The sequence below is a fragment of the Pseudophryne corroboree genome, chromosome 4 (genome assembly GCF_028390025.1).
Source record: "Pseudophryne corroboree isolate aPseCor3 chromosome 4, aPseCor3.hap2, whole genome shotgun sequence".
Taxonomy (NCBI): domain Eukaryota; kingdom Metazoa; phylum Chordata; class Amphibia; order Anura; family Myobatrachidae; genus Pseudophryne; species Pseudophryne corroboree.
In genome coordinates, this window is record NC_086447.1 from 149,229,816 (window position 1) to 149,254,854 (window position 25,039).

Below are 25,039 nucleotides of genomic sequence, written 5' to 3' on the forward strand. Positions count from 1 at the left end.
TGTTCCTTGCAGATATGACAACAATGACACTTTGGTGATGTGTCTTTTGAAAAGCAGTGACCAATGTGGATTAGGCAAGCAGCAGCTCACACTAAGGATGACCAACTTGAGAAATGCTCAAAACGATGTGACTTCAGCTTCAGTTTTGTAGTCACAGTAGTGTAGAGCATGGAGCTTGTGGACCTGATTTCTTTGTCGGACTCGGGATTGACTAGCCCATAGCTGGTATTGGTAGGAGGTAAGCAGGGATCATCATATAAGAATGTTGGAGGTGACAACCACATGTCACAAAGGTTAGATACTGGTGAAGGTCTTGTTCCACGATCAGCTGGATTAAGGTTAGTGGCGATGTGATGCCAGTGCTCAGGAGTGGAGAAACTTCTGATGCGCTCTACTCTGTTTCTGACGTATACATAGAATTGTTTTGTTTGGTTGTGTATATAACCAAGCACGACTTTGCTCTCTGAGTAGAATGCAAATTAATCAATTGGAACATCCATTTCATCCTTTTTAACTTCAGCAATTTCTACTGCTAGCACAGCTGCACAAAGCTCGAGTCTTGTTACTGAGTGTGCAGGTTTTGGGGTTAATTTGGCCTCACCTAGGACAAATCCACAGTGTAGTTTGTTGTTGGTTTCAGAGATCCTCAGTTAGGCTACTGCGGCTATGGTTTCAACCGATGCATCTGAGAAAATGTGGATTTCTCTTTTGACGGTAGCTGAAAGGGAGCTGAGAGTATAACAACATGGTATTTGGAGTTGTTCTAATATCTTCAACTATTTCTTCCACGTCTTCCACCTTTGTTGTTGCTCAATAGGTAATGGAGTGCCCCAGTCTAAGTGTACCTTGGTAAATTGTCTCAGCAACATCTTGCCATGGATGGTGACTGAGGCTACAAATCCAAGAGGATCATAGATACTGTTTATGACAGATAAAACTCCTTGTTTGGTGAAAGGTTTATCATAGGCTGATATTTGGAATGCAAATATGTCTTGTTTGATGTCCCAGAGCAAGCCTAGGCTGCATTGTATGGGAGGAACATCAGAACCAAGATTAAAATCCTTCAAGTTGGTGACATGATCATCAGAATGAAATGATTCCATTACCTTCTGGCTGTTGGAGATAATCTTGTGGAGCCTGAGGCTTGCTACAGAAAGCATTTCTCTGTTTTGTTGAGGAGATCAATTGCCTCTTCACTTGTGGGTAGGGATTTAAGTCTGTCAGAAGTTATTTTCAACAAAATGATGAGCGTCAGATCCATAATCCGTCTCACCTTCCTGGGCTGTTCTCCTGAGTCCATAGATTGCTACAGCAGAAGAAGGGCTGTTGTCAAATACATGTACCTTCACCCGGTAATCTATGACTTCTTTATTGACGTTGTTGTCCTTGTGCCACAGGAACCTCAGGTAGTTCCGACTGTCTTCCCTGACAATGAAGCAATGGAACATTTGCTGATGTCAGCTACTACTGCCACAAGCTCTTGTCTAAAGCGAATTAGCACTCCTATGAGGCTGTTGTTTAGGTTTGGCCCAGTAAGTAGCAGCTTGTTGAGGGAGACACCCTCATACTGATTGCTGAAATAAAAAAACACTCTAATTTGATTGGGTTTCTGTGGGTGATACACACCAAAGGATGGAAGGTACCAGCATTCTTCTCCTTCCTTTACTGGTGGTGCAGGTTCTGCATGATCTCTGTCAAATATGTTTTGCATGAAATCCACAAAATGTTTTTCCATCTCTGGTTTCCTCTTTAGAGTTTATTTTAAAGAGGAAAATCTAGCAACTGCTTGCTGTAGATTGTTTGATAGTTTCACGCTTGGAAAGCAGAAGGGTAAAGGTGCTACCCAGCTGTTGGAATCGTCCTGAGTGAAATCTTTGTTCACTATCTCGAGAAATTCTTTATCTTCTCTTGCAGATGCTAACTTGTTGTCCTCACTTGTTGCATTGAACACTGTCGATCCAAGACTGTCATCCCAAGACAGGACCATGTTCATGTTATCTTGATGGTCATGCTGCAAATTACTGCTGCCCAGCTTCTCTTTCTCCCAGTAATGATGTTGGCATGGCTACAAAGTTATTATTCAAGTACTGACCCCGTATGACCCCAGGGGGTGCGCACATCTGCAATTTGTGAATATATTCTTATGAATGGGACACAGGTGATTTGGGTTTTTAATCCTATCACCTTGGTTGCTCTTGTGAGGAGCTGATGCTGGTGTGGGAATGATTTCGGACTTTTTCACTGACACTAGACCTCTGTGATTCTTGTAGTTAGGGCATGGGCTGTCAAACTTGGGGTAGGTGAACCAGGATGACTTGACTCACTGTAGGAGAAGCTTGGGTCATTCTTGGATTCTGCAACGTTCCTAACAAAATCACAGAAGTAGGAAAAGGGGGAAAGGAGACTCGATTTTCCCTTTTGTATCTTTACCTAAGTGTAGTCCACTTTTCTTGATTACTCTATGGCAGCTTAGAAACTATTGGGTTTACCCCATGAGCTGTGTCCAGGTAACTTAGGCCAGGTAAGTGAGCATCTGCTTTAACCAGCTGGAGCTCAAAGAGTAGGTCACTGAGCTCTTGGAATTTCTCATAGTCCTTGCCGAATATTTAGGGAAAATCCTGCAGCCGTTTGAACAGAGCATTCTCTAAGGCAGGCATGTCCAAACTGTGGCCCTCCAGCTGTTGTGAAACTACATATCCCAGCATGCCCTGACAGTTTTGCTGTTAGAGAATGCTAAAGCTGTGTCAGGGCATGCTGGGATGTAAGTTTCTCAACAGCTGGAGGGCTGCAGTTTGGACATGCCTGCTCTAGGGCTTCAGGACTTCCAAAGCTTTGTTCTAACCTTTCCCAAGCAGCAATGAGGCCTGCCATAGGATTATCAATGTGGACAGATCTGAGTCTCTTGACATGTTCTGTAGACTGTGGGCCAAGCCTTGTGATTAGCAGATCTAGTTCTTCAGCAGCAGTAATGCCAAGGTCACTAATTGCAGTTCTGGAGGCACATTTCCAACCTCTGTACTTCTCAGGCTGGTCATCAAACCTAATGAGGCCAGCCTTAGTAAGTTGCAAAGTCTGACATGTCTGTTTTCTCTGACTTTGGGCAAAGAATTGCTGGATGAGTAGTGCTGTTCATATTATTTGTGGTGTTCTGGGTAAGAGACATAGGGAGATAGGTGGGCGCATAGGCAATCAGCCTAAGAGCTGGTTTAAAGTCCATAGGTATTGCTGCACGTGGAACTACTGTGTGGTTGCCAGGGATCTGGTGACTTACTGGCATATTGGTTTGCGACCAGGCATTTGTATATTGAGCTTGTTGAGGTGTTGGGCCACGGTGCACTGTGGTGTGTGAAAATGGCTCAGGATGACAAAGTGTTTGTGCTTTGTACTGACCTTGAATGTGGCGTGTTGCATAGGGATCTGAGTCCTTTTGTTCTGGAGAGATGTCTGCAATGTCGTGAATGTTTGCAGCAAACAGGAGTTCACTGTTTTGACTTAGGACATAGGTGGTCGTTCCGAGTTGATCGCTCGCTAGCAGTTTTTAGCAGCCATGCAAATGCTAGGCTGCCGCCCTCTGGGAGTGTATCTTAGCTTAGCAGAATAGCGAACGAAAGATTAGCAGAACTGCTACTAAATAATTCCCTACTCCTAGATTGCGATCACCTCAGTCCGTTTAGTTCCTGGTTTGACGTCACAAACACGCCCTGTGTTCGGCCAGCCACTCCCCCATTTCTCCAGCCACTCCTGCGTTTTTACCTGGCACGCCTGCGTTTTTAGCACACTCCCTGAAAACGGGCAGTTTTCGCCCAGAAACACCCACTCCCTGTCAATCAAACTACGTTCACTCGAGCGTTGAAAAAACATTGCTCGAGCTTACGTAAATCTACAAAGTTTTGTGTGAAAGTACTTAGCGCATGCGCACTGCGTACCATGCACATGCGCATTTTTGCCATTTTTCCCCTTGATCGCTGCATTGCGAAAATCGGCAGCGAGTGAACAACTCGGAATGACCACCATAGTGCCTTGTGTGCTTAAGAGGATCATCTGCATCCACTTCACTTAAACTGATCCTGTCTCTTTCACTTCCACTGGCAGCTTGTTCCAAAACCTTTAACTGTACCATTGCTGTGGCCTGCTCACATTGTTTCTCTAGAGCTTCCATTTTGGCCTTTTCCGCATGCTGCTCTGGCTTCCATTTCATCCTTCTCGAGTACTGCTCTGGCTTCCATTTCAGCCTTTTCACGTGCTGCTCTGGCTTCCATGTCTGCCTTCTCATGTGCTGCTCTGGCTTTTATTTCTGCCTTTTTTTGTGCAAAGTCGGCTTGTATTTTAGTAGCTTCTGCTTCTGCATGTGCCTTTATAAGTTGTTCACTGAGCATGGAATATTTTGAACTTTGGGACTTAGATGATCGTTTTGAACACCTGGTGGACACAGAAATGCGTGATGTTTCTAATAATTGTGCGATTCTGTCCGCTGTCTTAGACTTAACATCACGCAAAAAACTGTCTCAATCCAAATTAAGACGATTAAAGCTTTGCAATTCTCCTAAAGAATCCTGAGTATTAAGTTTCTTCAGAATGCTTACAAATTACGTGCTTTTCACTGTATGCAGTTCATATACTGAACAAAGCTGTCCTAGGGCTCCCTCTAGCTATGACACATCACAGACAGGCTGAGAGATGGTGGACATATGACGTTGCAAATTTTGCCATAAGTTTAGTACATTGGAAGAAAGCTCATGTTTCCTATCTTCAATATTCTTTTATCTTCCATGTAGGCTTAGCAGGGCATTTAGACTGCAGGTTGATATCCATAACTTCTTCTTGTCCTGATTATAGATATTATTCATCTTGAACAGGCAGCACAGTGTTCCATTCAGCCATGATAGCACACAGGTAGAATGGACCTGAATAATGCTGGAGCGAGTGTGTAGCTTGCTAGAAGAATCTATGCTGTAATGGGCTGTTCTGTAGCTGCACACACTGCTGATTTCTTCTTACACTGTAGGCAATCTTGTTGTTGTCTTTGTATCTGCAAAAGCTGCAACTGGCTTACGTGTGTATCTGGCAGTTTTTATCAACCATCTTTTCACTAATCTGACTCAATAACCAGGCTCTTTGTATGTCTGTATTGAACCAGTACTTACACCAAGAGACCTTGTCAGACAGTGTCACCTCAACTGAAGAGGCATCTATGAAGAATCCAGATGAGCGTTTATTTAAAGCAGATATATGTTATGTTCAAACAGTAGGTGAAAAGAACTCATAAGGAAAGCTAAAATGGCAGACACACAAAGAGTTAGAGACAGAATGAGGGGCAGGGCTAATGTCATCAGAACCTAGCTACAGAGAATCAGGAGGGACAAATTTTAACAAGATACAAAGCTTTGCAATAGTAACATGACAGCATATGAAATGCATATATCGTGGAACATGACAGAAATAAACAGCCCCTATGGGCTATTAAAGGTTTTTACAAAGAACTTGTACAAAGTCTCATTATAGTCATCTTGTAGATTTACAACTTGTATGAATGGTGACTGTATAAATGTAGGTGTGAGAAAGTATTACTAAATATGAGATTACATTAGCACATACTCAGTGGGGACAACTAGTGGAGTTAAAATGTCAATGTGAATGTAAAAAAAATATACAATCTACTGTTGTCAAACAAAAGGCAAGTCTTAGGGGGGTATCCAATTAGATTTGATCCATTTTTGGCTGGTGAAAATGTACAGATATCGCGATCAATGACTGATGGTCATTATTGCTGTATCCACCCGCGATCGCGCAAAAACAAATGGGATCGTGGATAAGTACCTGATCCCACATGTTATTGCGGCTCCAGCAGCAGCTTATCAACGATTATGCTTCAAGTGCCTGAGGCACCCAAAGCGTAATCTGCGATAATTGCCGGCATAGGGGAGGAGGGGGGTCCTGCCAAATTGTGGCTAATAGGATAACCCTGGGCGATACAATAACTATCGAACATGGGTAATTGGATACACCCCTTTAGGGGGAAACTTGCTAACCAGAATTTGTAAGGTTTGTAAACAGAAGGATATACTACTGTATCTCTACTCCAGATTTTCACTGATATACTCTGACATGGCCTGCATCTCAGCTAATGACAGTATATAAATGCGAACTCTGGGTGGAGTTTTACCAGGCAACAAATCGATCGGGCAATCCCTCTTTTGATGGGGAGGAAGGATATCCGCACCATGCTTACTGAAGACATCCTTGAAGTGTTGGTAAGCTTAAGGTATACTAGAGGAATTAGCCATATGAAGCAGTCTCACTGAAGTCAAACAACTCTTAAAACAGGAATCATCCCAGGTAAAAACTTCCATGGTATGCCAATCGATCTGCGGATTATGTTTCTGTAACCAGGGAAAACCAAGGACAATACCATGAGACGTTTTGGGAATCACTAGAAAGGAAATATTCTAAAAATATAATGCACCCACATACATCTTCAGAGTTATGGTATAGAGGGTTATAATACCCTCTGGAATATGACTTCCATCTACTGCTATTATGGAGATAGTATGATCCAAATTGACTGTTTTGAATTTTGAAGCATTAATCAAGTAATGCAGTAAGTGATAAAACTTTTCACTGCTCCTGAGTCAAGTAATGCAGAGATAAAAAGAGAATGAGAAGAAACTTCCAAAGATGTAGGAAGTACAGACTCCTTTCTAAAAAGGGATTCTAAAGATAAAGTATTCCTAACTTAACCTCTCCCATATAAATTATGAGGGGGAGTTTCCCTGATGAAGATTACAGGATTTAACAAAATGATTGGAAGGTCCACAGTCCATGCAGAGGTTCCCTTGCCGCCGTCTCAGTTGTCCCTTATTAGTGAATCGGGAATGATTAACTTGCATAGGTTCCTCAGTTTGGGGAGAGGGTGACCTTGGAGCTAGATTAGGCCGAGGTCTGGAATGTTCAAATCTAGATTTCTTGAAGAAAAGTTGCCTATACCGAAGATCCACGTTGTTACCTAAGGATATTAAAACATTAAATCATAGAGCTTTGTTGGAATGTCCCAGGTAGCCAGGTCATCCCGAGTTGTTCGCTCGTTAGTGGTTTTCGCAACGGAGCAATTTGTCGCAATGTTCGCAGTGCGTCTGCGCCAAGTAAATTTGCCAAAAAGTTAGGTATTTTACTCACGGCTTAACGAAGAAATTTCTTCGTTCTGGTAATCGGAGTGTGATTGACAGGAAGTGGGTGTTTCTGGGCGGAAACTGGCCGTTTTATGGGGGTGTGTGAAAAAACGCTGCCGTTTCTGGGAAAAACGCGGGAGTGGCTGGAGAAATGGGGGAGTGTCTGGGCGAACGCTGGGTGTGTTTGTGACGTCAAACCTGGAACGAAACTGACTGAACTGACTGCAGTGGCAGAGTAAGTCCCGAGCTACTCAGAAACTGCAAAGAAATTTCTATTTGCAATTATGCAAATCTTTCGTTCGCAATTCTGCAAAGCTAAGATTCACTCCCAGTAGGCGGCGGCTTAGCGTGTGCAAAGCTGCTAAAAGCAGCTAGCGAGCGAACAACTCGGAATGAGGGCCAAGGTACAGAACTGGATTACATATTGGCTGACAGAATGAACACCCTGATGTAGCCGTAGAATCTCCAAAAGAAGCAGAAGAGGTTCTGTCAGGCTCATCGAAAAGGAGGAAACAAATTCAGAATAATTTGAAAGGATGGGCTATGCCTTTTCCCACAACAGTGATGCCCACTCCAAAGTTTATCTGGTTAGAAGTATAATGATGTAAGCAATTTTAGTCTGGGCAGCCGGTAAATTGGCTGCCTGTAACTCGAATTGAATCTTGCACTGGTTGATAAATCCCTGGCAAAATTTTGGGTTCCCATCAAACTTATTAGGGAGCGGCAACCGTAAGCATGAAACCGGAACTGTTACTGGTGGAGGTGTCGCCACAGGAGGGGATGCTGCAGGACTCGACACTGAGACGTGTGGGGACATCATAGCTGCATGAAGCATATCGAGAAGACATATTCTGCATAAACTGCACCAGCTGTGTCTGCGTGGATTCCTGCTTGCCCAGGCGAGTAAAAATATCCGTTGTCGAATCAACTCCAGTCACTTGCTCACTCACTGGATCCATTTGGCCAGTGCTTACTGTCAAATCAGGCTGGAGGTGAGTATCCGACAAGTGAGCTTTAGATGAAGAGACTGGAGGGAAGAAAGCGAGGAGGCCAAATATAGTTCCTTTTCAAGTACTTATATGACTAACCGAGGCACAAAAAGATGAGTACACTGGAAAGACTTGGGGTGAATGAGGATTATGAACTGAGATACTGCAGTCAGGATGAGAAGTGAATACTGAGTAATGTTCAGAGGATATTTGCTGTGAAGACTGGTTACTTGGTGATTGTGGCTGAAGAATACTAGTGACTGGATACTTGACAACTGCAACTGAAGAACACTGAAGATTGAATACTGAATGGCTGTAACTAAAGAACACTAAGTAATGAATACTTGATAACTGTGACTGAAGAACACTGAAGAATCAATACTTTATGACCATGACTGAAGAACACTGAAGAATGAATACTTGATAACTATGACTGAAGAACACTAAATGATGAATACTTGATGACCGTGATTGAAGAACTTGAAGAATGAAAGCTTGATGACTGTGACGGAAGAGCACTGAAGAATGAATACTTGATAACTGTGAATGAGGAGCATTGATCAAGAGACCTGAGAATCCTCCAACAGCTTCAAGACACTCAAAGCCACTGCCCGATGGGCTTGTGGCTGTGGTTCATGGCACCAGCACCTGAAACTGGACCGCGGGTGATAGAGTAATGAATTGGAAAGCAGAGCTGGATACCTCTTGGAGTACTGAGCACAACAACAGGAGAACCCTGGGGCAGCACAGAGCTACAGCACTTGCCTAGAGAAGCAGCATAAAGCACTGGCAGCGTTTGAATCAGAGCTGACCCCTTTTAAAAGAGGAAGCAGACCGGGATTGGCTGAGTACTTACACATAGCACTGCCATTGGTTCACTGTGCTCCCTGAACAGCAGACAAACAAGGGAGTGCTTCATTACTTGTCTGGTACCCAACTACAGCACTCCAGATCCTGCACCAGTCACCTCCATCAGCCGTGCTGCACCTAACCACAGGCCGCATCCATCCACACACCGTCAGCACCCGGACGTGGAGACCATGGGACCGGATGCCGGATGTAGGACACCGGACCTTGATAAATACAAAGTAGGCACAACATTTAACAGAACAGACACATTAGTTGCAAAATTATCACCAATGACAGGTACAATGTTTCACATTTTACAAAAAAGTACCTGTTGCATACCACCTATTCGCTAGTTGTTATATTTGTCCTAACTCAGTCTCCTAGCTACTGCAAAATGCCAACACAAGTAGTTATTCTCAGTTCAATTGCTCAGTTCCTTTACTTTAGAGCAGAGATTCTCAAACACGGTCCTTAAGGCACCACAATGGTCGAGATTTTAAGTTTATCCATGGCTAAGCTTTGATGGTTAAATCAAATTGACTGAGGTACTAATTAAGTCACCTGTGGCCAAGCATGGCTATACTTAAAATCTGGACCATTGTGTTGCCTTGGAGACCTCCTTTAGAGCAGTGGTTCTCAACCTCGGTCCTCAAGTACCCCTAACAGTTCATATTTTCCAGGTCACCGAGCAGTTGAACAGGTGTATTCATTACTCACTGACACATTTTAAAAGACTCACAGGTGGAGCAAATTATTTAACTTGCAATCCTGTGAGGAGACCTGGAAAACATGAACTGTTGGGGGTAGTTGAGAACCACTGCTTTAGAGGATGGGGGATAAAACAATACAATAACAGAAATTTGCATCCTTTAGCAATCTTAAAAACAACTGCAAAGGCTGAGTACTTGTATCCTCTTTGGTCTAGTGCAATAACAAATGCATATATACTATATTGTAGGTGACTCACTAAATCGCTTAAAGATGAGGAAATAAGTGCAAGACTTTTTAATCCTGGTGAGTTAAATCAGCACTGTGCTATCCTTTATTGGGGAATTGAGAAGATCTGGTGTAGATAGATGCATAGCTGTAGGATTAGATCATCTTTTATATACAGTAGGTGAAGGCTTTTCTTCATTTTAACTCAGGGGTGAAAGAGGCTGGCAATGCTGCTCTGCAAGACGTTTACTTTGCCTGTATGTGTTTACAGTGATAATAATTCTAACACTGGGTCTAATTCAGATCTGGTCGCAACAGCAAATTCGTTAGCTAATGGGCAAAACCATGTGCACTGCAGGGGGGGCAGATATAACATGTGCAGAGAGAGTTAGATTTGGGTGGATTATTTTGTTTATGTGCAATGTATATACTGGCTGCTTTGTTTTTACAGTGCAATTTAGATTTCAGTTTGAACATACCACACCCAAATCTAACTCTCTCTACACATGTTACATCTGTCCCCCCCCCCACCCACCCCTGCAGTGCACATGGTTTTTCCCTTTAGCTAACAAATTTGCTGCAGCGATCAACTCTGAATTCCAAGTTGATCGCAGCAGGAATTTTGTTAGCAGTTGGGCAAAACCATGGCCCTCATTCCGAGTTTTTCGCTCGCTAGCCGCTTTTCGCAGCATTACACACGCTAAGCCACTGCCCTCTGTGAGTGTATCTTAGCTTAGCAGAATTGCGAACGAAGTATTCGCAATATTGCGAAAAGATTTTCCTGTGCAGTTTCTGAGTAGCTCGAGACTTACTCTTCCAGTGCGATCAGTTCAGTGCTTGTCATTCCTGGTTTGACGTCACAAACACACCCAGCGTTCGCCCAGACACTCCCCCCGTTTCTTCAGCCACTCCCGCATTTTTCACAGAAACGGCAGCGTTTTTTCACACACTCCCATAAAACGGCTAGTTTCCGCCCAGAAACACCCACTTCCTGTCAATCACACTCCGATCACCAGAACGAAGAAAAAACCTCGTAATGACGTGAGTAAAATACCAAACTTCTTAGCAAATTTACTTGGTGCAGTCGCAGTGCGAACATTGCGCATGCGCAATTAGCGGAAAATCGCTGCGATGCGAAGAAAATTACCGAGCGAACAACTCGGAATGAGGGCCCATGTGCACTGCAGGGGAGGCAGATTTAACATGTGCAGAGAGAGTTAGATTTGGGTGTGGTGTGTTCAATCTGCAATCTAATTTGCAGTGTAAAAATAAAGCAGCCAGTATTTACCCTGCACAGAAACAAAATAACCCACCCAAATCTAACTCTTTCTGCACATGTTAAATCTGCCTCCCCTGCAGTGCACTTGGTTTTGCCCAACTGCTAACAAAATTCCTGCTGCGATCAACTTGGAATTACCCCCACTGTCTGAAGAGGTGCACCACTATCAGCAAGCTATATGGAGTCACTGCAGTACAAAGGGCTGAGGATACTCTGACTCCTAATTCTCCTGGGCACTGTATATTAAGGTAGCACTGTCTGTTAAGAATGTACAGTAGCTTTCAGCTGCCTGTATAGAGTCACTATACTGCAGTGCACACGGAACCTTTATTTGCTGAAAACCTGTGTAAGCAGCTGACAGAGTGTAATATTGAGGGCTGGAGCTGTAAGTATAGTAGTGTACATTTATAGGCCTATCTGGTTGTCTCCCCTCAGTCTGCGTGGGAGTTAATATGAAAATCACCTCCCTCTCTTTGGCTATGCTCTGCCGACCTTAGGGGAATGGGCATCCAACTCACTGCCTATCTTCAAGGCTTGTATCTCCAAGGCCTCCTGGGGTAAAGTCCACCTTCTCTTCTCCATCCCTGCTGCAAGTGCCAGAGAAACTTGGGACTCTGTCACATTGACCAGAAGCTCGACTGTGCTCCGGTCCTGTCAGAAAGCTGCCACTGCCGCTACTCCATCTGCCTGCCAACAGGTCAGGCATGTAACCACTCACTATCAAGTTCGGCTCCCTCCATTATCGCACAGGATTCCCTGTAACTGACATATCAGTTTCCCACCAGCCCCCTGTTGCTGGCTCCAGCAGCCTCTAAGTCATGTGACCTGCTGCTGGCTCACCGCTCTATCACTCACTCTTCTCTTCTGGGGGAGTGTGGTTCAAATATATGTAAACTAGATAATATATTTAAAATTAACATGCAGGCAGACATATTACTATATAATTTGATAAATTTACAGATTTCTTTGACATAGGTGTTAGCATGGGTAGGGACACTTAGGGTACGGGGCACCACACAATTGGGAACAAAACAGTAATAAAACAAGACTTGTTAATAACAGACAGACCTTAGGTAAGAGGGCCCTGCTCGCAATCTTACATTCTACTGAGATAAACATGGTTTGTCACAATTTAAAAATTTGTTGAAATATTGAAGTCCTCAGAACTGACTAGTGGTATGTGGAAAACTACAGAACTAAAGGTTCTATAAGTGATAGCTTTGGTTTCTCTGCAGTAACACTTTTCTTGAATTGTACAAAATTAATAAAAGGACATTGAAAAAACTGCAGGTACTAAGCAGTGAAACGTGTTGGTGTATCTACCCAAAAACACCCATTGAATGCCTATACTTACCTGAAGAGCCAGAACCAGTTTTCAGAATTGACAAAGGAAAAAACTGTTTGCTTTGGACCAGGGGCGGACTGGGGGCTGAAATTAGTGCATAACTAAAGGGGCCGCGCGGACACTAGCAATGGGGGGTCCCGCAAGTCAAGGGAGCGTGGACTCGTGGCTGTTGCATCTGGTTCTTGCTGGACCTGGACCGGCCCAGCCCGAGCTCAAATATATGTGTCAGGAATCAGAAGTCATCGATCGATCGTGGGAGAATAATCACACATTACAGTTATATAGTCAGATACAGTTACAGTTATATAGGCTTTGAGTTACATTGAATTACATCGGTTCCATTACATCCATAACAAGCCCTCCCATTGGATATTCTGCCTTACCCAAATATAAGAAACTGCATCTGCTAGCTGTTCCTTGTTTTGGTACATATTGGTACAGGAATATCAACATATCATCCTTGAAAGTGTTTCAAGGGAAAGGGGACAGAAGTTTCTTTTCTCTGAATTGCACATTCCTTTCTTGTCCTTTGCCGTCATGTAGTTAAGCAGATGGGTTCATTAATAACATACAGTATAAGAAAAAATGGCTGCTAGTGTTACAGAATGGTGACTATAAATGGAGAACACAAAGTTGACTTTCTCATGGAAACAGGCAGGGGGGCGGGGGAACGTCCACAACAGAGAGCCGGCTCTTTGAATGATAAAACCAGCCCATCGGCCCTTCTGGCATTTTCCAGAAGTGCCAGATGGGCAGTCAGGCCCTGCTGTGGACTATTCCAACCCAATTCATATTCGGAGCATACCATTGCTTATACAACTGCATGCTATTGAGGACTCTGCATTCAGCGTTAACAGCCTGACACCTCCTCTAGCGGTAACTACCATTGCTCAACTGTATGCATACTGGACACCCCTCTATGGTCTTATAAACCTTATCAACTTCAGCATATACTGGTATCGGAAGTATTCATAGGAACCGGCTCTTATCAGGATCAAACATGCACTAATTCCTTACAGTATATGAACACTGTAATGGGTGAGACATCTGCTCAGATCATATACCTATATAAGTCATATCTCGCTTATATATTTTTTTATTGTTTGTAAGCAGTATATCGCAGTATACTGTATCACCTTCTTGATACATTAAACATTTATGAATTCCATCCTAGTGATGTGTAATTGGCCTTTTACTGTATAATGGTGGTCATTCCGAGTTGATCGCTAGCTGCATTCGTTCGCTGTGCAGCGATGAGGCAAAAAAACGGCACTTCTGCGCATGCGTATGTGGGGCAATGCGCACGCGCAACGTACTATTACAACGAACGATGTAGTTTCACACAGGGTCTAGCGAAGATTTTCAGTGGCACTGCTGGCCGCAGAGTGATTGACAGAAAGAGGGCGTTTCTAGGTGTCAACTGACCGTTTTCAGGGAGTGTTCGGAAAAACGCAGGCGTGCCAGCAAAAATGCAGGCATGACTGGGCGAACGCAGGGCGTGTTTGTGACGTCAAAACAGGAACTGAACAGTCTGAAGTGATCGCAAGTGCTGAGTAGGTCTGAAGATAATGCAAAGGAAAACAGGGTTGAGGCTGCGCTGTATTTGATCGATGTAACAACACTAATATTATATTTAGTAAAAACACATTTTATTCCTAAAAACAATAATATGTACTTCAGTTTGAAAATGAACACATAATAAAAAATGCATGCATATCAAAAACAGATGATAAGTAATATACACTTCATGCAAACAATTAAATGGGATTACCCAATACGCCAGGATATGGAAATGTAAATGATATGGAGTCCGTTCCAAAGTTATTATTGTTTTTAGGAATAAAATGTGTTTTTACTAAATATAATATTAGTGTTGTTACATCGATCAAATACAGCGCAGCCTCAACCCTGTTTTCCTTTGCATTATATTCGGGAGTGACTTCCCTTTCTTCAGAGGCCGCTGCTTGGTGGAACATCCCGTACCTAAAGCGCCCGAGCACCCTTGGGTAACCTACTTTTTTGCACGGACACATAGGTCTGAAGATACTCTGAAACTGCACAAAATTATTTCGTAGCCGCTCTGCGATCCTTTTGTTCGCACTTCTGCTAAGCGAAAATACACTCCCAGTGGCGGCGGCATAGCGTTTGCACGACTGCTAAAAACTGCTAGCGAGCGATCAACTCGGAATGACCACCAATATCTCACATAGCACTACTTCTTTACCACTGTGTATAACGTTCTTTAAACGCATACAAAGTTGCAGATTTAGCACAATGGAACTTGGCGGGTGAAAAAACTCATGCTGCTGCATTGTAGCACATTGTATACAGATTCAGATTCATTCACACACATATACAAATGTCATACATCAGAATAAAAAAATGACGGGATGGATCTATTTCGGGCGCTCTCGGCTGCTGAAAATGTGTAGCTCCAGAGAGATTACACCACTCTCTAAATCAATCTAAACAAATACACAATGTGAGCAAACACATATATTCAAAGGGCTGAGAAGAAAAAAAATCAAACCTTCCCTTATGTGCGTGGATGTTTTCACAGGGGATGTTTCTTAATATGTTTCAACCAATCAATTAATCCTTTGTCACTCACATGTAAGGTGGTATATATGGAAAGAAAAGCAACAATACCATAGTGTAGTATGTCAAATACAGTATTTTACAATATTGTAAAGTCCACCCAGGTGATATTGGATAATTCCCATTGTTTGTATAGGATTAAATTCGTGATGAACCTCCACCGTCTTCCTATGAAGGTTGGGCGTGAATAAAAGGTCCGTTTAGGTTAGGACTGTGTTTTTACCTCTCCCTTATATTGTACCAGGACTCACAATATATTAGTATAGATGAGCGTACCGCAACTCAGAATGAGTGGATATGTTCAAAGGATATCAAGGTTTCTTTAGATGATTCTAAGAATAGCAGCATACCGCAACTCACAGCACAGATGTTCTTAACCACGTAAAGATATCTTTTAATGTCCATAAAACCAAATGATATGTAAACTTGAATAGTTTTATTCCTTAAAAAAGTAGTGTTCAAACATTTAAAAAATTCCAAAAGGAATGTACAATGGCGTAAAAAATGACCATAAAACTAATGAAGGAGCAGTAATACACAATCTCACCGGAAGGAGGGGTCCACTGGTGAATGACCACTGATCGGTCAGGCTCTGGAAAATTCCTTCTCAGTCAGGGCCCCAAAGGTCCAGTTTCCAAATGAAGAGACCGCGTATCACAAATGTCAGATGCTCCTCTCTGCTGCCAGTGATTTTTGAAGCACTGTCATCAGACTCTGGAGATGTAAGCATTCTGTATGGCTGCAGGGTGTGCAGTGTGGGCTCCCATGGACCCAGGGGCCCGTGTGCACTACACACCCAGCACACATTACAGATGACTAGAACCTTCACAATCAGGACAGACATTACATCTTCCCTGGGTTCTGGAAGTTCCAATACTGGGCCCAAAATCATAACCATAGCACTGAAGGGAAAGTATAATATAATGTTATACAGGTCAATCACTAGCCCACATGGGTACAGGGGGATTCCCCAGTTGGCCAAACTGCTTGTGGGTCCTCCTTCTCCTCTATGGATCAGGTTACAGACTGTGCACTAACTATACATTACACATACGTTACATTATATTGCATAGGAGTATGGCGTATTTCCTACAGTGCATTGCTGTTATTAATCTGGTACATTATCATGCATGAACTAGCTGTATATATTTATCAGGGGGCTTAAACCATGCACTGTCTAATTGTTAGCCAAGTCTCTGTGGTGACTGGCCACACCCCATCTGGAGACTGACCACACCCCGAAGAATGGGCCCCTACCACTACATTCCCCCGGTAGGCCTTTCATGCCCTAGTCTAACCCTGTCAATAGCTATGGAGCATTATCAGCAGTCCAATATTTGAGGCAGGATGAGGTTGCCCTAGAAAATTGCCTGCCTGGTTGAGTTACTCATCACATCCTGTACTCTAGCAAGCCCTATGCTTTTCCTCGGTATGTATTCCCAATCCAGATATTTCCACTTTGATTGAGACAAATGCTTCTTGCCTTATCCGGCATGTCACCCTTCTGCCTATAATATACCTTTATCTCTACTTCTGTCATAGCAAGCATGTTATTTCAGGCACATCTGCCAAGTAAGAACTTATTGGGATACCTAATTAAAATTATCTCCATTATCAAGAATTCAACCAATTTAACATCTAGCTGAGCAGTTTCTCTCAGCAGCTAGTATAGATATAGCTTGCAGCTCGTGTCGTTCATGCTTGAGATTTCTATCTATGGATATTATAGTGTGGAAGTGTCTGTGATAATTGCAGGGAGAGACTTCTTGTACAGCAACTAATTTAACTGCTGAGCATCTGCTACTTATAAGATGGACAATAGATATATAACGGCAGCCCCCCACCCATATTTGTCACTAGTAAAGTGACTAATACACACTGCAATACCCCTGAAACATTATACCACATACCACAATGCCCGTGATATAGAATACCACACAACGCAATGTCTGTGACACATTATAAACCACACCGCAATGTCCGTGACACATTATGACACACACCGCAATGTCCGTGATACATTATGCCACACACCGCAATGCCCATTACACATTAAGCCCTCCAGTAAGGCTTCTAATTACTTTTAAATTACCTACTCATTGCCAGGGGTTTCATGCTCTTGGTTCCATGCATGGTGCCAGGGGTTTTCATGCCCAGGGTGTCATACTCGTTGCCAGGGATTTCATGTGCTAGGTGTTATGCTTGTTGCCAGGGTTATTATGTGCTGGGTGTCAAGCTCATTGCCAGGGGCTAATATTTGTTGCCAGGGGTTTCATGGACTGGGTGTCATGCTCGTTGCTTGGGGGTAATGCTTGTTGCCAGGGATTTCATGAGCTGGATGTCGTGCTTGACCCCAGTGCAACATATGCCCCGACAGTACCAGATACACCTGTGCCTCCAGTGCCAAATATGCCCCCCAGTGCCAGATACACATATGCCCCCAGTGTCAAATATGCCCCCCAATGCCAGCTACACATATGCCCCCAGTGCCAGGTACACACTCTACCACCACTGCTCTGCTGTCCGGTAAGGAGGGTAGTGGTACAGTCCGGGAAGGAGCCAGAGGGCACAGCGCGCACCTCTCCTGTGTCTCCGGCGACGTGTCTGTCAAATTAAGTGCCGGTTCGTGAGCCAAACAGAGTTTGCGGACTGGCAGCTGTGGCTCCTGATTGTCTTCTGGTCCGCAAGCTCTGATTGGCTCATGAACTGGCACTTAATTTGACAGACATGCAGCCGCCGCCGGAGACCCAGGAGGGACACAATCTCACACACAGCATCAATCAGTGGCGGCGCCCCCGCAGCCCTGCGCCTCCGCAGTGGCTGCAGGAGTGGTAGTTACATCACTGTTTGGAGCAGAGAAGGGAAAGGGGGGACATGATATAGACTTTCAAATACTGTATTTCAAGGGTTTTAGTAAGGTACACGAATTAAACATTATTCAAAGGAAGAGAAGTACTAGAACACAAGGACATGCACTGAAACTGGAGGGAGATAGTTTCAGGGGAAATTTGAGGAAAAATTACATCTCAGAAGGGGTAGTGGTTAAGTGGAATAGGCTCCCATCAGAGATGGTTGAGGCTAAGACAGAGCATTTTAAACATGCTTTAGATCAGTTGCAGCTTGAGTGGGGCTGCAGCACAGTCCAAAATTCAAATAGGGGATCCACACCAACTGCCATTGAGTCCTGGCCAGCAATGTTTTGCAACGTTTGAAGTTGTAGTTGGTGTGGCTCCCCTATTTGAATTTTGGACTGTGCTTCAACCCCACCTCTAGAGCCACAACTGCTTGGGATAGACATATGAATATCTTTACAAATAACTAAGGATGAAAAACAGTAGGGTTGAGATTACCAAAAGGTATAAATGGGGCAGACTAGATGGGCCACGTGGTTCTTATCTGCTGTCAATTTCTATGTTTCAATTTCTATTGCCTAGCTCCTTCCACCGAAGGTCACGCATGCATGAACCCAGGGGAGCCTTTGAATACTGCTACTCTACTCTGCAAAGCAGCAATTGATCACTGAATAGATGCTGTGTGTACAACATCTAAGCAGTGCAGGGAGGTAAGCCAAGGGCTGCCCAGCTGCTTAGGGAGTGCCTGGCACACCCCCAAAAATTTAAAGAACAGGGTCCAGCCATGAGACCACACTGCCCTTTTAGGGCGCGTGCAGGTCCCGAGTCCATGGGAGCATAAAGTGGGAAATATGACTTAGGGCTTTTTATTTACCATGGGAGAAATACATACAAAAAATGTTTTCCAAGTATTCAAAGGAATATTTTATTCTAAGTCTCACCACTGAAAAATGAATATAGAGACTAAATAAGAAAGAGTTTTGCTGTGCTGCTCCTTTGTAAATTTCTATTGTGATTCTTTTGACCTTGTCTAGGCTGATAGGATCATTGCATACCGTATCTGAAGATTTTCAAAACTGATACACCCAAACTGACTGACCGAATACATGCACATATCATTCTTTCTAAAGGGGAGATTCAATTCTCAGTGTGGCCGTGAAGTACCTACTGGAGCTGTAAGGGGCCCTACACATATAAAGATCCGCCGCCGAGCTGCCCTGCGGCGCGCGCGGGGGGGGGGGGCTGGCAGTGACAGGGGAAGTGAAGTTTCTTCACTTCCCCCGTCACACGGCTCCATTGAAGTGCAGGCAAATATGGACGAGACCGTCCATATTGGCTTGCATGCACAGCCGACAGATCACCAGCGATGAACGAGTGCGGGGCCGCGCATCGTTCATCGCTGGTGACTCAACACTCAAAGATATGAACATTATCTCGTTCAATAATGAACGAGATCGTTCATATCTTTGAGGAATATCGGCCAGTGTGTAGGGCCTATAACACTGCTAATTTACCCCACAGAGTTGCACATGAAAGTTAGCGATCTTTCATGATTACCTTAACAAATGGTGAGGTGCACCGCCAAATACTGTATTGCAGAAGAACATTGCAGAGAACTGAATCTCCCCCTAAAATAGACGACAGCAGATAAATTGTTTACAAAAAAGTGTTCATGCAAAAAACATTATATTATAATAAGCATCCTCTCTAAAGAAACATTGGGAGTCATTCCGAGTTGTTCGCTCGCAAGCTGCTTTTAGCAGCTTTGCACACGCTAAGCCGCCGCCTACTGGGAGTGAATCTTAGCTTATCAAAATTGCGAACGAAAGATTAGCAAAATTGCGAATAGACACTTCTTAGCAGTTTCTGAGTAGCTCCACACTTACTCGGCATCTGCGATCAGTTCAGTCAGTTTCGTTCCTGGTTTGACGTCACAAACACACCCAGTGTTCGCCCAGACACTCCTCCGTTTCTCCAGCCACTCCCGCGTTTTTCCCAGAAACGGTAGCGTTTTTTCGCACACACCCATAAAACGGCCAGTTTCCGCCCAGAAACACCCACTTCCTGTCAATCACATTACGATCACCAGAACGAAGAAAAAACCTCCTAATGCCGTGAGTAAAATACCTAACTGCATAGCAAATTTACTTGGCGCAGTCACACTGCGGACATTGCGCATGCGCATTAGCAACTAATCGCTCCGTTGCGAGAAAAAAATAACGAGCGAACAACTCGGAATGACCCCCATTGTCAGTAGCTTATATGAAGGTCATTGTAGTTCTCCAATCAGTAAATAATTTGTTAGGCATATGTGACTTGGTTACCTTCAGTCTCTTCCAGAAGGCACGTCAGTATGAGATCGAAGCCTGAACATGTTTTCTTCCTGGAGAGAAATGTCTTGTGCTTTCTCATCACTTAAAGATTTTTGCTGATGTCTTATCAATAAACAACCATCAGCAATGGAAAACTAAGATGTCCTTAAATGTCACTCAGTCATTTTATTTTGCTCAGTATAAAAATAATACTGTTTCCACTGTTGTGATTAGCTCACAGGCATTATAAGTTAAATGCAGATGAGTATAATTACATTTATTTCTTAGCTATACTAATTAAAAAAAATGGTTATTACCTAATTTGACAGCATTATTGAAATGGAGATATTTACATACTAAATGGTAGGGTTGATGAAGTAGCACTGATATCCCTGGTGGTATGTTAACCCTTCTCAGCCTTATTACAGGACCATGGCACACACACGCTATTACCCTTATACGCATGTTTACAAAAGAATCAATCATGAAAAGGTCAAGTTGGGATATGACAGTAAGTCAAAGATTACCTGCTTGCTTACAAAATCTCAAGCCTTTGTAGTCTCCTAGAGAGGTAATGTGACCTTTCCTTTTCCTAGGGAGTGTCCATTGACTTTTAGATGGCAAATTAATCCCTACATGTAGTCATGAGTAAAGATCTCACTTGTAGGCACCTAAAAGTCAAGTCAATCCGTTTGCCATCATTAACACTAGAGATGTGCGCTCACCCTCTTGTTTTGGTTTTGGTGTTGGATCTGTATCTCCTTAATGTTTTGGATCTGTATTTGGTTTTGCAATAACTGTCCTTACGTGTTTTGATTTTGGATCTGTACATTTTTACAAAAATCATAAAACAGCTAAAATCACAGAATTTGGGCATGTTTTTTTCCCCTACAGTATTATTAACCTCAATAACATTCATTTCCAATAATTTCCATTCAATGTTGACCACCTCACAGTTTACAATATTGTTTTCATCCATTTTAGGCCAAAGGTTGCAGTGAACTGACTGGTTACTAGCTGACAGCAATGGCACAAAAAAACATGGCAGTTTATTGCATATCTATGAAACATTGCCACACAGCAGTGGCAGAAATAAAAGTGGTGCAAGATATAATTGTTCTTGGGACCCTCCCATGAAGGATATTAAAAAAGACATGCACAGTTTTACACACCAAACACTTCAGTGACAGGGACTGACACTTTTGTGGCTGAAGTGCTTGCTTTGTTTGGGCCGCCATAAAACAATTTTTTGGAAGGACTTCCTCTGATCACTAATGAGGAGATTGATGATGAGGGTGTTAATTACATAATAATCTTGGAAAATAAATTTCATGAATGCACCACAAATGACGTAACATAGAGGAGGTGCCTAGATGGCTAATGTCCCTATCTCTACTACCTTTGGCCTCACAGCTGGAGCAGATGCCTTCACAAACATTGTCAGGATTTGAGTCAAAATAATCCCACACCAAAGAGGCAGCTTTTTTTGGTCTTATGCCCAGGCATCACAATGGCTTTCTTTATATCACACGTATGAACTGCAGCCACTGGTGGCTGACTTAAACAACATCATCAACATCCTCATATTCAGTGTCAGATAGTAGACACACATATCCCTCTCATCATGTTCCACTTCCACACAAGCATCCTCAACTTCTATTATGTCTCCATCACCACCTGTACTTGTACTGCTCCCCACATGTGAAGATGGTGCAGAAATAATGGAAGTGGGTGAAAGGCTTTTCTATGAAGACAGTGTTAGAAATATCAGACTCACACATAGCTAACATGGACACCCCTAAATGTTCCTCAGGAATGTGTGACAATTCTGAATGCACAGTTTGTTCTACTGCTTTATTTGCTTTCATTTATTTGACACCTAATCTAGACTCTGAGTGAAAAGTTCTTGCATCATCATGAGACGCAGAAGAAGATGCCTCACTGACAGTTGCAGAACCACCACATTTAAATATAGGCCAAGACCTGTGTCTTCCCTTGTCACTGTGTGGTGAATGGAATATTGCCAATTTCTTGTTTCTCTGCTTTAGATTTTTATTTCATTACCACTATAAAATTAAATTGCTTCTTTAAATTTTACATGCCCTAACTGAAGCCTTCTATGCCCTTCTATGGACCATGGCCTTAGTAGATGAAATTGACAGACTTGTATCATTATGACTGGTGGCAGCACCTGCAGCACTAGTATGTGCTTCCTGCTCTCATCTCAATTGTTCTTCCGCCAAATCTACCAACAAACATGAACGAAAGTGGGGTACAGCACACACCACAATTTGTACAAAAAATGTGCCACCTACAGTCTCACAATATGTCTCTGAGTAGGAAATAATAATCTAACACTGTAGTTTACGTTCACCTACAATGTCATACAATATATGTATGAGTCACAAAAATAATTTACCCCTAGGTTAACTTTCACATACAGTGTCACAATATGTGTATGAGCCAGAAATAATAATCTAACACTGCGGTTTACTTTGACCTACAGTGTCACACAATATGTGTATGTGTCAGAAAAAAAATAATTTACCCCTGGGTCAAATTTCACATACAGTATCACACAATTTATGTATGAGTCAGAATATATATTATATTATAGTCCTCTTCCACCTATAGTACCTCACAATACGTGTATGATACACTGTGGTCTGACCTGCAGTGTAACAGGAAAATGATAGTTTAGTAAACTGGGATATAGCACAAAAATAAATAAATTATATATATATATATATATATATATATTTATATATAGTAAAGTTCAAAACCGCACACACTTTTAGTCCAAGTGTGTGGGTGCTCAGTCATATATAATAATAGCCAAAGGAAGCCAGAAATGTCCAAATTAGGACACAATGAGGTAGACCAGCACACCACCTTGTAAAGTGCAAACCAGCAACATTTTAATGCATCAAGAGGCAGTAAGCCTGTCTGTTAGCAGCATCAGGCAAAAAAAATAGCCTATACATTAGCAGCAGTACAGTAATTCACAACAAGGACATCATATTGTAAGCAGCATTATACTCAGCCATATCAAGTACATGATAGCCAGTTTAGCTGCATATGGCAATCCCAATGGCCCGTTTTGGTTATTTCCTTCATCAATATATATATATATATATATATATATATGTGTGTGTGTATATATATATATATATATATATATATATATATATAAAGAATTAACATATGACTGGCATGCCACTCATAATTATAAATGCCCTGGTGCCCTCCAAGTAGTTTATATATAGCAGTCACAAGGGGAAAGTCGGTACTCAAAGGGTCTATGCAGCATTAATAAATTATATGCAGACACAGCATATGTGCTAACGTTTCAGACGTATGTATTCCGTCATCAGAGATGTTCTCTGATGTTCTCTAATGACGGAATAAACAATTCCAAAACGTTGGCACATATGCTGTGTCTGCATACAATTTATTAATGCTGCATAGACCCTTTTACTGCCACCTATCCCCTTGTGACTGATATAAATTAGAGATGAGCGGGTTCGGTTCTCCGAGATCCAAACCCCCCCGAACTTCACCTATTTTACACGGTTCCGAGGCAGTCTCGGATCTTCCAGCCTTGCTCGGTTAACCCGATCGCGCCCAAACGTCATCATCCCGCTGTCGGATTCTCGCGAGATTCGTATTCTATATAAAGAGTCACGCGTCGCCACCATTTTCACTCGTGCATTGGAGATTGAACGGAGAGGACGTGGCTGCGTTCTCTCCCTGAAAAGCTCCGTAATCTGTGCTCAGTGTGCTGCAAATATCTGTGCTCAGTGTGCTGAAAATATCTACGTTCTCTGTCTGAAAACGCTCCATATCTGTGCTCAGTGTACTGCAAATATCTGTGCTCGGTGTGCTTTATTGTGGGGACTGGGGACCACCAGTATATAATTATACTTATAGTAGTACAGTACAGTAGGCCATTGCTGTATCTTGCAGCTCTGTTTCACTGCAAGTATCCATTCCATATCTGTGCAGCATTTTTGTGAGCAGTACATATAGTATTACAGTGCAGCATTTTGGTGACCCAACAGTATATAGTTGTGTACAGTAGGCCATTGCTGTATCTTGCAGCTCTGTGTCACTGCAAGTATCCATTCCATATCTGTGCAGCATTTTTGTGAGCAGTATATATAGTATTACAGTGCAGCATTTTGGTGACCCAACAGTATATAGTTGTGTACAGTAGGCCATTGCTGTATCTTGCAGCTCTGTGTCACTGCAAGTATCCATTCCATATCTGTGCAGCATTTTTGTGAGCAGTATATATAGTATTACAGTGCAGCATTTTGGTGACCCAACAGTATATAGTTGTGTACAGTAGGCCATTGCTGTATCTTGCAGCTCTGTGTCACTGCAAGAATCCATTCCATAGCTGTGCTGCATTTTTGTGAGCAGTATATATAGTATTACAGTGCAGCATTTTGGTGACCCAACAGTATATAGTTGTGTACAGTAGGCCATTGCTGTATCTTGCAGCTCTATGTCACTACAAGTATCCATTCGATATCTGTGCAGCATTTTTGTGAGCAGTATATATAGTATTACAGTGCAGCATTTTGGTGACCCAACAGTATATAGTTGTGTACAGTGGGCCATTGCTGTATCTTGCAGCTCTGTGTCACTGCAGTATATATAGCATTACAGTGCAGCATTTTGGTGACCCAACAGTATATAGTTGTGTAC

General features: G+C 42.8%; 1 pseudogene; it reads right to left on the reverse strand.

Moving 5' to 3' along the window:
* Nucleotides 1-2,018: 2,018 nt before the first annotated feature.
* LOC134910859 (homeobox protein OTX1-like) overlaps nt 2,019-25,039 on the reverse strand; it is a 39,433-nt pseudogene continuing 16,412 nt past the window's right edge.